Source organism: Tachypleus tridentatus, chromosome 13 (assembly GCF_004210375.1).
Source record: "Tachypleus tridentatus isolate NWPU-2018 chromosome 13, ASM421037v1, whole genome shotgun sequence".
Lineage (NCBI taxonomy): Eukaryota > Metazoa > Arthropoda > Merostomata > Xiphosura > Limulidae > Tachypleus > Tachypleus tridentatus.
The window spans coordinates 85,289,680-85,302,192 of NC_134837.1; the positions used below are offsets into that span (position 1 = coordinate 85,289,680).

The 12,513-nt window shown below is 34.5% G+C and overlaps 1 protein-coding gene across 4 annotated transcripts in view; it reads left to right on the plus strand.

The window, feature by feature from the left end:
- Positions 1 to 9,163: 9,163 nt before the first annotated feature.
- The window catches only part of LOC143240843 (E3 ubiquitin-protein ligase CHFR-like), a 57,418-nt gene continuing 54,068 nt past the window's right edge, over positions 9,164 to 12,513 (plus strand). For 3 of the 4 annotated variants that reach the window (XR_013021994.1, XR_013021995.1, XM_076484010.1), the window contains exon 1: positions 9,164 to 9,352. The gene's annotated coding sequence lies outside the window, so the exon portion shown is untranslated. The remainder of the gene's footprint in view (positions 9,353 to 12,513) is intronic. The other variant, XM_076484011.1, reaches the window with a different exon arrangement.

Consider the following 12,513-nt stretch of genomic DNA (forward strand, 5'->3'; position numbering starts at 1 on the left):
TGTGACAATTTTTGAAACTCCTTTTACCATGTCCCAACTTCCTTGGATAGAACTTTATGTTCTCAATATCTCTGATGAAAATCAGTTCTTCTAATATAGATATTTTTTTAGGTATAATCATTTTGAATATAAGATTTCTTTACATAATCATCCTGTATATTTGCGTGTGTGTGTGTTAAGCACATCTGCAAGAAGAGGAAGTCCTGGATCTCATTGAAGCACTTACTAATCTGTGTATATTTTCATTGCATTTGCAGAAGGGGACCATTCATTTAGCCAGTTGAAGCTAATTTAAAAATATATGCTTTCCACCATTGGCTAGTCAAGATAAATGGAAGTCATATAACTCTTTTTGTAGACATTATCTTCATCAACATTAGCTATATATAACAATATCCCCGTGCCTAAAGTGCACAATATAACAATATCCCCATGACTAAAAATAATGTATTTTCAATTAATAAGAATATAAACAGTTTTATAACTTTTTCAATAAACATGAGTTACATGTATAGTAATAAAAAATTAAATCATTGTTATTCAATGAAAAGTACATTTTGAATAAAATGTTCACTTCTTACAGTTGTTAATGTATATGAATTGCAGAGCTAAATAATGAGAGTAAATCTTTCAACAATTGGAATAATGTTCTGCTCTGTAGTTAAGATAGTGATATTGTTCTGTGGTATTTTTATGCCAGACTGGCTTGCCCTTAGAAATAACAAGATAGGTTTGCAAAATAACAGAAAATTGTACATAATATTTATTACAAAGTATGTTGGAGTAACTAATTTGTGAGAGTAAACTAAAGAAACTAGATACAACTGTACAGGTATACAATGTGTGTGTATACTTACTTTAGGTACTCGACATTCCATTCTACGGGATATAAGCCATTATCTCTTCAAATTGATGTACTTGAAATCTTGTTTCAGGCTGATTAAACCTAGTGTTACTTAGATAACCTGGTAATGTCAGCTATTTTCTATAAACTTGAGGCATCACCTACCACTGGTTCACACTACTGTCAACATCCATGCACAACTTTAAAGCCTTTCCTGCCATGGGCAGATCAAGTATTTTATAAAGGGAGTGGCAAAGAACAAATGACTTTGATTTTCTTGACATCATGTTAAATAAAAATTCCCAGAATAACTTTCAACTAATCCTACATTGAAATAAAAGGTAAAAAATGTATGATATTCTTATTTGCAATAGGGCTAAAGTTTGTGTAGACTATGGTATATTGGTAGAAGGTCCTACAAGCTGAGTTTGTACTGTGAACTTTTAACACTACGATTTGTTAAACAAAGAGAAAACCAAGAAAATAAATGACAATTATTTTGATATATTTGTTATTGATCTTACCTACACACGAGTTAGCTCTGGATTTCAAAGCTAGTAAGCTAGGTTCAAAACTTTATGGTATCATAAAATATTTCTCCCACTTTAAAATGCGAGTATATTATAAAAATGACAGTGAACCTAGTGTGATGGCAGATAGCATCAGTAGTGTTTACCATAAATAAATTTATAACGTATAAATTAATGTTTCAAACGAATTTTAGATACATGGGTAAATTCTTTACAGCACAATGTCTTGGACCAGAGATACTTAAAATATCTATAAATAAGTTTACTTTCTTATGATGCCTAAAATCATTTTTTAACTATTATGAAAAACGTAAAATCGCATAAAGATGCGTAAAACTAAATTTGCAAATGATTGGATGCATGTTTGTTTCTCATGTTTTTCACATGAACAATACCATCCTGGTAAACAAAACGAAAAGCTTGCATAATATTGATTATTAGAAAAAGAAAAAAGCCTAAAATTTCTTAAAGATGCTGTAAATTTGTAAATTAGATTGCTAGTGTTAAATATACTGTTACGTAATTATAATGCAATGCAATGAGTATTGCAGTTGTGCACATATTCATGGTACTGGAGATACATATGATTTAGTAGTATGATACTTTTCTGGATTTGGGGTTACAATAGTGATCACGAGTAAGAATTGGGAGAATTACATGAACTACAAAGGGATGAGACAATTTTTCATTTTGATAATATGTGAGAGAGAGAGAAGGAAAATTATTTCATAACGCCAATGTTTCAATGAATATGATTTGTCTTTGAGCTTTTAACTATAGCTTGTTTTTATGGTAAAAACATGCACTAAGACAACACTAATTTCAAAATTTTATTTTATGCTAGAATAATAATCCCATTTGTAGGGAATTTCTAAGCATATAACGCTTTTCCTATCCCTGAAAGGAAAGGAATGTACATCATTGTCATAAGAAAATGTCTACAATTAATGAAAAAAAATTTTAAAATGTATAATTATTAAAACATATTGAATTGGTTCAGAATATCAGAAATGAATCGATCAGATTATTTAAAAAACGTTTATGGCAATTTTTAATGTATTTCTCAGCGGAGATTAGTTTTATATGTGAAGGCTTTATCAATGCGCTTCTACAAAAGGTGTGTGTGTTTTTTTTTATTGCAAATTTTTTATAGGGGAATCGAACCCCTGACTTAAGCGTTGTAAATCTTTAGACTTACCACTCTACTGGCGGGGGGCTATTTCTACGAAAAGAAGGCTCTTAATTTTCATATTATTATAAACAATACTGATACAGTTTTTTGCAAAGAGTTTATTGATTACTACTGGGCTTTTTTCGTGTGCTTACGCTATAGTTTGTTAATAAAAAAAACAATACCAGGGATTATAATACTTTGAAATTTAACAGCAGTGTTAAGCACAGTACCAATGAGAATCGAGTTTTACTGCCCTTTTCTTATTACTAACCAGAGATATGGGGTCTTTACTATAATTGCTACTGTCTGCAATTAGACTATAGATGCAACAGTGTAAAATTGATTTGCTACCATTTTGTTAGATAATCAAATGATCCCCAGGTCTACTTGTCGGGCCCGGTTAAGACGTTCGACTCGTAATCTCAGGGTCGCAGGTTCGCATCCAGGTCGCACCAAACATGCTCGCCTTTTCAGTCGTGGGGGCGTAATAATGTTACGGTCAATTCCCCCTATTCGTTGGTAAAAGAGTAGCCCAAGAGTTGGCGATGGGTGGTGATGACTAGTTGCTTTCCACACTGCTAAATTAGGGACGGCTAGCGCAAATAGCCCTCGAGTAGCTTTGCGCGAAATTCAAAAACAAAACAGACAAGTCTACTTGTCAAAATGTTGGCTGACATGAGTATAGTACAAGATCAAATTAATGTTTCTGCCATGTATGTTAGCTTTAATCATTTTAAGATACCCCGTTGACAAACAATAAGTTTTCGGATTTACGATGCTAAAATCGAGGATTCTATTCCCTTCAACGGACGCAGTAGTTTGTCTGATGTGGCGATACTATAAGAAAAATACAAACATTCTTTAAAGATGGAGGAACGGGAAGTTGACTGAGTGTATGCATTTCAGCATTGACACGATATAAATAACATTCGAAATATTCTATTTTAAAGTAGGCGATTTATTGTATATGTCAGTCTGTCATATCATGCGAATCATCCAGTTAAGATAATTAGGCAAGAATTCCAAATTCTTCCATAAGTTCTCTTCTCCATATTGTGCTTTAGAATTTTGGACATTTTCTTCTGGTGTGTTACTCTGGTCTTCTTTGATAAGACAACTGCCAATGCTTGATATTTGTTACAGCTTTCAACTTGAGGGTTGCTTACTGTCATTAAAGCTGGTCTTTTAAAGTAGCATAAAGATGAATATCTTATTGTTCACTATTACACTAGTTCATTCTGAAAAATATTTTGAATTGAGCCTTATATGCTTTTTATGGTACCATTCCGTCAGAGTTCATAGTTATTGTTTGTTGTTTTTTTTACTGGACAGTGTTATTGAAGTTATTCTTGCTTCTCTAAGCTAACTGCACAATGAGCTTTCTATGCTCTGTTTACTGTGTGGAACTAAGCTTCAGATTTTAGCATCATAAGTCTGAAAATATACTTCTAATTCACAAAGGGACAGAATGTTATTGAATTAGCCAACCTGCTCCTGGAACTGGATTTTGTAGTGAAATAGCTGGAGTATTCCAGAAAGGTCATACAATCATGAATGTCTCTGCAGTTGTAAGAGCAAGTGTAGATTAAATAGTTTTTACCAATTCCATATTTTATACTAAACGGTGTATTCGATTGGACTTCTTAGGCAGATGTATAAAGATATGTTACTAATTTGATCTTTGCTATATTTTTTATGATGTTATTGATATTGGTTACCACTTCTTTCTTTTTGTACTTCATTGATTTTGTTGCTATCATCCCTTGAGATCTACATATGACAAATATCTTCATAAATATTATCTTCAATAAAATTTATTTTTGTTCTTAATTATTTCTTTACATATTATGTCTCTTTATTTCAGTTCTTCTCTTAGATTCAAGTATCTCTCTCTTTATTTTTTTTTTCCAGTTTTCTTTCTTCTTCATCTTCTTTCAGCGCTTTGTATTTTTCTGGTTTTCTTTCCTAATATTTTATAATATAAAGGAAAATTTTGGTTTTATTTCATTTTTAAGTCGCAATCTTGTAGTTTAGTCAAAGCTTTATTTTATTTTTACCAAAATAGTCATACTAGTGACAAGAGTGTTGTATTGTGTTTTTATCATCAAATGGGCTTTTTCAGTTATTTGTTAAAGAATAAGGCAAAGTCAGGTACACTTAATGAAAAATTAACTAATTTGTTTCCTCAATAACTTCTTTATGGGCTACATGCTAAATTCAAACAGTATTTGAACAGAAATTTCGAAACTAATGGTATACCTAACTCACAAATACACTATCTTGCAGCAGCGCACAAATAGACCATTGTGCTTAATAATGAACAAACAAACATTGAAAGAAGTGTAAAGATTCCACAAAGACCTACACATTCACGAAATGTCTAGACTTCATCAATTATTAAATAACATTAAAAACTCAATTTAGTAAAGAAAAATATTAAAACATAAAAATATTGCTCACAGTAGTGTTTTTACAAAAATAAAAATTGCGTTCTGTGTTTCTAATTTATAGTAAATTTCTTTTGAAACAATAACTAAACCATAATATCATACACTATTCAAAATGTTATTTCATGTAAAAATTTGTGTTGTTTTTTGGGCTTATCTATTTGTGCAATACTGATGCAAGTTATTTTTAAACATTATTTCAATATTTCTGCTGTGTATACATAACTCATACCAGATTTTGGTATGTTTAATTTTGAATGTTAAATGTCTTTTTGTTGTGAAACGCAAAACTACACAATGTGTGCCCACGCCAGGTATCAGAATTTCGTTTATGGTGTAATAAGTCTTCATTCTTATTGCTGAACTACTAGATGGCAATTATTGTTATTGCTTGCTATTGAGCACAAAGCTACACAAAGGATTATCTGTGTTCTACTCACAACAGGTCCATACCCGATTTCTATCAGTATAAATCCTCAGAAAAACCGCTGTGCCAAGTGGGTAGTAGAAAAAGTAAAAATTTTCTTGGCGTAAACATTGCTAACTCGGATGAGTAAATTTATATTTGTGATAAGGATGTGTCTTGTTGAGATTATTTTAGTATTTTTGAACTATTGAAGAAAATTGTCAACAAGTTGAGTTGATGGAAATAACAGCCATACACATGCCCTATTCAGATTTGTGCAACGGCTCATTGAAAAAATTAATCTCCTTCGATTCTTAAGGAAATGCCAAAAATTCAACAAAACCTATACCTAACACAAATATAATACACTGCTGGTCAAAATCTTAAGGCCAATGAACATAAAGAAAAAATATGATTTTACGTTGTTAAACGCAACCACTTATTTGAGTAGAGCTTCGAAAAATGAAAATGGAAAATAAAAATAAAAAACTTTTTTTAGCATTTAATAGGGAAAATGTGAACACTATAAAATTAGCCGAAATACTAGCTGGTCAAAAGTTTAAGACCATGCTGAAATGAAGCGTTAATCGATAAACACGTAACGAAAATTAGTCATATGTGTTCAAGCATTAGCGTTGTTAACATCTCCCACTGACATCACCTGTGTTACATTGGGTAAAAACATGGCAAAGGCAGAAAAGTTGACATAGTTTGAACATGGCAGAATTGTCGATTTGTAAAAGTAAGGTCTCTCTCAACGTGCCATTACTGGTGAGATTGGACGTAGTAAAACTGCTGTTGCAAATTTCTTAAAAGACCCTGAGGGATACGGAACGAAAACTTCAAGTGGTTGGCCCAAGAACATTTTGCTGGCGTTGAGCAGGAGGATTCGACAGGTTGTCCGGCAAGACACCAGCCGATCGTCGAACCAGATTAAGGCCCTTACGGACGGAAAATGCAGCTCAAGAACAATAAGATGGCATCTACGAGAGAAAGGCTTTAAAAATCGTAAACGTCTTCGAAGGCCATCCCTCCTTCCACACTACGAAACAGCTCGGTTAAACTTTGCTGAGAAGCACCAAACATGGGCTGTAGAAAAGTGGAAGAAGGTTTTGTTAACCTGGATGGTCGAGATTGCTTCCAACATTTTGGCACGAGAATGATATCCCACCGAAAACATTTTCTACACGACACAGTGGAGGAGGTTCCATCATGATCTGGGGTGCTTTCTTCTTCCATAGAACAATGGAGTTTCAGATTATACAGGGGCGTCAAACAGCAGCTGGCTACATTGGCATGTTGGAGAGAGCATCGTTATTCACTGAAGGCTCTCGTTTGTGTGAAAATGACTGGATCTTTCAGCAGAACAGCGCTGCAATCCACAATGCCCGCAGGACAAAGGACTTTTCAATGCGAATAACGTGATTCTTTTGAACCATCCAGCGTGTTCGCCCGAACTGAACCACATTGAAAATGTTTCGGGGTTGATGGCAAGGGAAGTCTATAGAAATGGAAGTTAATACCAAACAGTGCATGATCTTCGTAAAGCCATCTTCACACTTGGAATAACATTCCAGGCAGCCTTCTGCAAACGCTTATATCGACAATGCCAAAGCGAATGTTTGAAGTTATTCGCAATGACGGCCGTGCAACTCACTACTGAGACCTCTTGTTGGGCATTTCCTACCCTGTTTAGAACTTCTTTTTGGTATGATCTTAAACTTTTGACCAACTAGTATTTAGGCTAATTTCATAATGTTTAAATTTTACCTATTAAATGCTAAATACGTTTTTTTTTTTATTTTCCCTTTTCTTATTTTCATCTTTCGAAGCTTTACTCAAATAAGTGGTTGAGTCTGACAACGCAAAGTGCATATTTTTTCTTTATGTTCATTGGCATTAAGATTTTGGCAAGCAGTGTACCAGAGTTGGCTACATTTTCGTGATGAAACAAGAGCGCTGAAAACTTTGAACCTTTCAATATTAAATATTACACTAACTGACGCACGAAGCTCACTAAACAGGCGTCTTCAAATAATATTTAAAAACAACTTGTCCCAGCACTACGAAAATATTACAAAATCTACATGAAATGACCTGTAAAAAGGGAGTTCGAAGATGTTCGTAAATGGAAAGAACACTCTTTCTGTATTGTTAGAAACGAGATGGAAACAGTAGAATAAATTATTCTACAAGTAGAAAGGAAATTAAGAGTAAGTTATAAGGCAGTATAAAAGCATTTAGAAGCACTGCAGTTTCTTTGTGCATAATAAAACACATTTGTAATTCTGCTCTCATGTTATCGGAAGAATGATATTTTTATATTGTTATGATGTGGACGCTTTTCATAAGATGGTGAAGCATAAATATTGTTATACTTATTGTAAAATTTTAGTATTAACCTTATTGTACTTTTAAACACGACATTCTTAATATAGACCTTTATGGATTTTCAAGAATTATCTCTCTCTCGGTGCCGTATACATGGTTTTCTATATGTTCTTGTCTCTTAGACGTTTCAAAGTCTAAATCACACTGACATCTACCCATTTGGTTATGCTACTAATGTGATATCACCTTGTTTCCTCAACTTTTTTTTAGTCACTATTGTTCCAGTAATTACCATATTTCCATTTTTCATTATGTGTTCCAGGAAATTACTTTCTCTGATGGTTATGCTTAGCTTTTATAACACAATTATTATGGAAAAGAATTCTAGTGGTTTTCCGTTGCTTTGTGAAGATTACAGTGATCAGCTAACTAGAGCTAGATTCAACTGCCGTTACTCTGGTATCTAAGACGAGGTTACCGCCAGCCAACAGTACCCACCATCCTGTTTCGTCAATGGTTTCACCGTAACCTTGGTATGGAGCCCTTCTAAGTCAATAATTATAGCAGCATTTAATAATATTATAACCATACTATATTTGTAACATACATTGCCAACGGTGCTTTCGCTCAGTCCAGATATCTTCGAGGAGGTGGGGATACAAAAAACATAGCAGAGGTTGAAATAATGTTTATTTAGGACATTCGTTACAATAACATTTGTTACAGTTGTAACGCTTATATAATTAGTGTTTCGAAGGCTACCGTATTTGTTGTATCTCAGCTGGCCTGGAGAGCTCTGTATTGAGCGAAATGTATGATCGGCAAAGAATACGTCAAATATACTAAAAGTGGCTAGAATACTATTGCTATACATTCTTCTAATTATTGAAAACAGTAAGGCAGTAGATAAAAAGGTGTTTTGTTTGAAAATGCAATGGGCCAAATACTAATGTCTTATAAAAGGTATATTCATAAAAATTGCTGTTGTAACAAATGGCAAATATAAATGATGTTACGATTTCTGTGATAGTTTTATTCCAGTCGGTTTAAGGGAGATGCATCTTCAGCAATGTCAAATACATTGTTGTTGGAATAACATTGTTATATACTCCTATAAATCTTGAAAATCCCTAAGACACCAGATAAATAATGTAGTGATTAAAAATATAATACACCTAATGTTAATGCCATATGACATTTTAATATTGTTGGTAAGCCATACAGAATACATAATTACCTTACATATTGTTAGTTGTCTCATAATTACAAAAAAAGTGTTGTATTATAAAATAAAGAGACTAAAGTTTACAATTGTTTATCTATTGCCTTACAACTTAGACCTAATTCTTTTTTTTACGTGTAGACAAGTTTTTAAACGTTACCATTTTGCTTATCATAAAGCAGAAACAATTTCATTTCTTTCGAATATCCGTACTGCATCAAACAAGTCATGTGGTGTAGAGTTTTGTTTTTCTTTGCGCATGTCTAGTATGAAGTATTGTCACAGGTGAAGTGTTTTAGAATGTAGTACAAAGAAGTGCGATGAAAAGTATAAATTTTATTCTTGGTATTCAAGGGTTTCAGACTTCATTTTTTGTCTCGAAAACGTATCAAATTCTGGTGCGTAAGTTTGTATTGGCCATGTTTTTGTTGAATTTATTCGAGTGTTTATTAAAGGAAATTGACACTGCAAATGCAGTGGACCGTTATACAAATGTAAATACTTAAAATAGAGTATGTGTGGGGCTTAAATGTACCAGTGTTATACTTCATAACTTAAGCAGTAAAATGTATATGTGTGTTAAGGATTTCCCTTTCACCAGAGGTTAAATTAAAAAGACAAGTTCTGGCGTAGAGGCCTAATACGTTATTTGATTGGCCGTACCCTCTGTTGCAATTTCGCCAATTCAAATTCAAGGCTCATCAGGATAGCTTATGTCAGCAAACCAAAGGAATACCATTAAGTTTTTTTAAAGTCTAATACTGGTGAAATGTGATTTATTCTGTATTCACCACTGAAAATCAAACGGTGTATTTCAGTGTTGTAAGTTCATAAACTTGCTACTGATCTATATGGGAAGGGCACAATAAAAGAATCTGAAGGAGAATTTAATTAAAACTCTAGGTTTTAGGGAAATATTAGGTTATGTTCTTTCAACAGTGTGTGTAGTTACAAGGCCAAGGAAAACAAATAAAAAAATAATGTTTAATATTACTCTAGGCAACCCTGCCAATGTGATTTTTGCCTGTCTGATGATTATGATGTTGACATAAACTGTAAAAGCTTGGTATGCTAGAACTGTACCTCCATAAATCAACAAAAATATTTTTCAGTTACCAACACCAATAAAAATATATTTTATTGTTGATTTGGGATAGATTTTTCATAAATCATTGCCATCGTTGTATAAAACCTAAAGATTAAACTATTTACAGCCTGGTCTTAAGACAAAAATGTACTTGGTTCATCATGTGTAAATTACATACTATGCTTTATATTGCAAAGGGTCCATCCATGTCCTCTTGAGAGGTGTGTTCCTGTACATGGTGAGGGGACCCTCCAAAGAAAGTTTTGTACTTTCAGTTTACCATTTCTGGGATCTCGGCATCTACTCGTGTATTTGTTGTCTGTGGTAATTTATGAAGGGGGCATGAGAGGAACCTGGTGATTGAGGGGCCTAACTCTAACACACCAATTTGGCCCTGAATTCCTGTAGATAGGCAGCCTTGCAGTGGCCTTCCTCCAGAAGTCAGGTGGCAGGTCCACTTGGGCTAGGATCAATCAAGTACCAGTGCTGGACATTTTCAACAGGTGCTGTGAATATTATGTCTGATTCTGGTATTTGGGTATAGATCTCACAAAACCCTGGCATTGCTGCAATGCCCTTATTTGGCATTTTTGTGTGTCGCATCATTGGTGTGAACAATGGGCTCTGAAATGTATTGACTTTACTATGGATACCCCCATTCAAGAAAAATGAAATAAAAATTGAAAAAAACATGTCATTGAAAAATGACCATGCTTGGATGACTGTTTTACAGTCACATCAGAGTCAGGTTCTGTATTTCAATTTCTAATTATGCATTCATTATCTGAGAAATCATAAGGGTAGATGTCTCCCTTTTTTATTCAAAAGGGATTAGAGAGGTTTGCTGGCTCCCCAAAGTCAGTAAGGAAGTTATGCTCTGGAGAAATTTTGGTGGAAACATTTTCACCACAACATATCAAATTCCTCTTGAAATTGAAGGCCATTGGGGATATACCCATCAAGGTTAATCTCCATGCAACTTTGAATTCTTCCAGAGGAGTTATAGTTGAGAGGGATTTTGAGAACATTCCAGAGTTGGAGATACTTGCTTATTTGTCCACCCAAGATGTTTCTGTGGTACCCCGAATCTCCACTTGCAAAGATAGAAGTATGATGCCTACTAATATTCTGATACTGATGTTTACATCACCATGTCCTCCTGCCACAGTCAAAGCATGCTTCCAGCAGATTCATTTGCAAAACATTTGAAAAGTCTTTTGCCGTCTATGATCAAAGAGTTGACGAATCTACGTCTATTTCTATCTCAGTTCCTGTCACTCCTTCCAGTGATTACCCAGGTCCACTTTCTTTGGCTTTTGGTTTAGGTGTTTCCTTGAGTCCATTCTCTTCTGCAGCCCCCAGATGCAAAAAAGTTATTTGTTCATGCTCTCAGCAACTGGAATCTTTGTCCACAAACAGAGATCTGCTTGTTTAACCCAAGGCGGGATCCATGCAGGTTGAAAACAGAAGGGCTCCCCACCCCATTCTTCTTCACATAAATAAAACTGGACACTTTGATACAGTGGAACTGTCTGGGTTTTTGTTTGAATATCGATGATATTAAGGATTTGATTGATACTCACCATCCTGTGTGTTTATCCTCACAGGAAATATTTCTGAAACCTGCCAGTGCAATCACCCTTTGGCAGTTTTCTTTGTACAGGAATAATAGGGTATGTGATGGACAGGTGCATGGAGGGGGTGGCACTACTGGTTGACCAGCATGTGCCTACTCTATTTTTGCCACTTGATACACCCTTGGAAGTTGTAGACATCTGTGTTTTTGTGGATCATACCCTCACTAGTTGTTCAGACCTTGATGCCCTCATTGAGCAGTTACTGTTTCCCATTTTAATCCTGGGGGATTTTAAAGGACATAATCCTCTCTGAGGTGGTGCAGATATTGGTGGGAGGGGTTGTTCCATAGAGCATGCGCTCTCGGATCATAATGTTTCTCTCTTCAGTACTGGTTCTTATACTTATTTTCATGCACCTAGTCAATCTTTTTTTTGCTGTTGATCTCTCCATCTGCTCCTCTTCTCTTTTCTTATGCTTTTCTTGGAGGGTTGACAGTAAACCACAGCACTGTGGTCGATGCCACATCAGCCAGACCTGATGATATTCACTACAAGATGCTGCACCATTTATCTTCTGCTTCCCTTGCTATTCTTCTGCAGGGTTGTTTTTAACTGGATCTAGCAGGAAAATGTGTATTTCCTGATACTTGGAACCATGCTGTTGTCTTCTTTTTTTTTTCTAAGCCTGGGAAGTATCCCAAGATTCCTTCAAACTACTGTTCAATTGCTGTGATGAGCTGTCACTGTAAGATCTTAGGAGATGGTGGTCAGTACTTGTCTTGTTTGGTTCCTTGAATCAAACAACCTCTTCTCATCCAGCTTTCTTGATCTTGTAAAATCTTCTGAATCTCTTGTCATCTCAGTCAATTTAAATTTCTTCAATTTATAATGTTGT